Source organism: Brachyhypopomus gauderio, unplaced genomic scaffold (assembly GCF_052324685.1).
Source record: "Brachyhypopomus gauderio isolate BG-103 unplaced genomic scaffold, BGAUD_0.2 sc72, whole genome shotgun sequence".
NCBI classification, from domain to species: domain Eukaryota; kingdom Metazoa; phylum Chordata; class Actinopteri; order Gymnotiformes; family Hypopomidae; genus Brachyhypopomus; species Brachyhypopomus gauderio.
In genome coordinates this window covers 267501-270000 of record NW_027506893.1, presented here as the reverse complement: position 1 = coordinate 270000, position 2500 = coordinate 267501, and the positions used below count along the sequence as shown (strand labels likewise).

Below are 2500 nucleotides of genomic sequence, written 5' to 3'. Positions count from 1 at the left end.
TGAGTGTGTGGGTGTGTGTGTGAGTGGGTGTGTGTGGGTTAGTGGGTGTGGGTGGGTGGGTGTGTGTGGTTGGGTGTGTGTGTGTGTGGGTGGGTAGGTGAGTGGGTGTGTGTGGGTGAGTGGGTGGGTGTGAGTTGGTGTGTGTGGGTGGGTGGGTGTGTGTGGGTGGGTGAGTGTGTATGTGTGGGTGGGTGGGTGGGTGTGTCTGTGTGGGTGGGTGTGTGTGTGTGGGTGGGTGTGTGTGTTGGGTGTGTGTGTGTGGGTGGGTAGGTGAGTGGGTGTATGTGGGTGAGTGTGTGTGGGTGAGTGTGTGTGGGTGAGTGGTTGGGTGTGAGTTGGTGTGTGTGGGTGTGTGTGTGTGTGGGTATGTGGGTGAGTGGGTGGGTGTGAGTTGGTGTGTGTGGGTGTGTGGGTGGGGTAAGTGGGTGAGGGTGTATGTGTGGGTGGGTGTAAGTGGGTGTGTGTGTGGGTGGGTGAGTGGGTGTGGGTGTGTGGGTGGGTGTGTTGGGTGTGTGTGGGTGAGTGGGTGTGTGTGTGTGTGGGTGAGTGTATGTGTGTGTATGGGGTGTGTGTGTGTGTCTGTGTGTGTATGGGTGTGTGTGTGTGTCTGTGTGTGTGTGTGTGGGTGGGTGAGTGGGTGTGGGTGGGTGTGTGTGTCTGTGGGTGGGTGTGTGTGTGTGTGTGTGTCGGTGGGTGAGTGGGTGGGTGTGTGGGTGGGTGAGTGTGTGTGTGGGTGGGTGAGTGTGGGTGTGTGTGTGGGTGAGTGGGTGTGTGTGTGTGTGTGTGTGGTGTGTGTGTGTGAGTATGTGTGTGTGTGTATAGGTGAGTGTGTCTGTGTGTTTGGGAGAGGGTGTGTGTGGGTGGGTGTGTGTGTGGGTGTGTGTGTGTGGGTGGGTGTGTGTGTCTGTGGGTGGTTGTTTGTGTGGGTGACTGTGTGTGTTTCTGTGTGTGTGTCTGTGTGTGTGTGGGTGAGTGAGTGGGTGTGTGTGTGTCTGTGGGTGGGTATGTGTGTCTGTGGGTGGGTGAGTGGGTGTGTGTGGGTGGGTGAGTGGGTGTGTGGGTGGGTGAGTGAGGGTGTGTGTGGGTGGGTGAGTGGGTGTGGGTGGGTGAGTGGGTGTGTGTGTGGGTGGTGGGTGAGTGTGTGTGTGGGTGGGTGTGTGTGTGAGTGGGTGGGTGGGTGAGTGGGTGTGTGTGTGAGTGGGTGTGTGGGTGGGTGAGTGGGTGTGTGTGTGTATGTGTGTGTGGGTGGGTGGGTGTGAGTGGTTGTGTGGGTGGGTGAGTGGGTGTGTGTGTGGGTGGGTGAGTGTGAGTGGGTGTGTGTGTGGGTGGGTGGGTGAGTGGGTGTGTGTGTGGGTGGGTGTGAGTGGGTGTGTGTGGTGGGTGAGTGGGTGTGTGAGTGGGTGTGTGTGGGTGGGTGTGTGTGTGTGTTGGGGGTGTGTGTGTGTGGGTAGGTGAGTGGGTGTGTGTGGGTGATTGTGTGTGGGTGAGTGTGTGTGTGGGTGAGTGTAGGTGTGTGTGGGTGGGTGAGTGGGTGGGTGTGTGGGTGGGTGAGTGGGTGGGTGTGTGTGGGTGGGTGAGTGGGTGGGTGTGTGTGGGTGGGTGTGTGTGGGTGGGTGTGTGGGTGTCTGTGTGTGTGGGTGGGTGAGTGGGTGTGTGTGTCTGTGGGTGGGTGTGTGTGTCTGTGTGGGTGGGTGTGTGTTGGTGTGTGTCTGTGGGTGGGTGGATGTGTGTGTGTGTGTGTGGGTGTGTGTCTGTGGGTGGGTGGGTGTGTGTGTGTGGGTGGGTGTGTGGGTGGGTGAGTGGGTGTGGGTGGGTGAGTGGGTGTGTGTGTGGGTGGGTGGGTGAGTGGGTTTGTGTGTGAGTGGGTGGGTGGGTGGGTGTGTGTGGGTTGGTGGGTGTGGGTGGGTGTGTGTCTGGGTGGGTGTGTGTGTGTGTGTGTGGGTGGTTGAGTGGGTGGTTGAGTGGGTGGGTGTGTGGGTGGGTGAGTGGGCGTGTGTGGGTGGGTGAGTGGGTGTGTGTGGGTGGGTGAGTGTGTGTGTGGGTGAGTGTGTGTGTGTGTGTGGGTGGGTGGGTGTGTGTGTGAGTGGGTGTGTGAGTGTGTGTGTGTGTGTGGGTGGGTGAGTGGATGTGGGTGGGTGAGTGGGTGTGTGTGTGGGTGGGTGTGAGTGGGTGTGTGTGGTGGGTGAGTGGGTGTGTGGGTGGGTGTGTGTGGGTTAGTGGGTGTGGGTGGGTGGGTGTGTGTGTTGGGTGTGTGTGTGTGTGGGTAGGTGAGTGGGTGTGTGTGGGTGATTGTGTCTGGGTGAGTGTGTGTGTGTGTCTGTGTGTGTGTGGGTGAGTGTGTGTGTGTGTGTGTGTGTGTGTAGGTGTGTGTGGGTGGGTGAGTGGGTGGGTGTGTGGGTGGGTGAGTGTGTGGGTGTGTGTGGGTGGGTGAGTGGGTGGGTGTGTGTGGGTGTGTGTGGGTGGGTGTGTGTGGGTGGGTGTGTGGGTGTCTTTGTGTGTG

General features: G+C 59.4%; 1 protein-coding gene across 1 annotated transcript in view; it reads left to right on the top strand.

The window, feature by feature from the left end:
• Window positions 1-2500, top strand: part of LOC143491190 (chromosome transmission fidelity protein 18 homolog) — a 293927-nt gene that overhangs the window by 152700 nt on the left and 138727 nt on the right. The window lies entirely within an intron of this gene.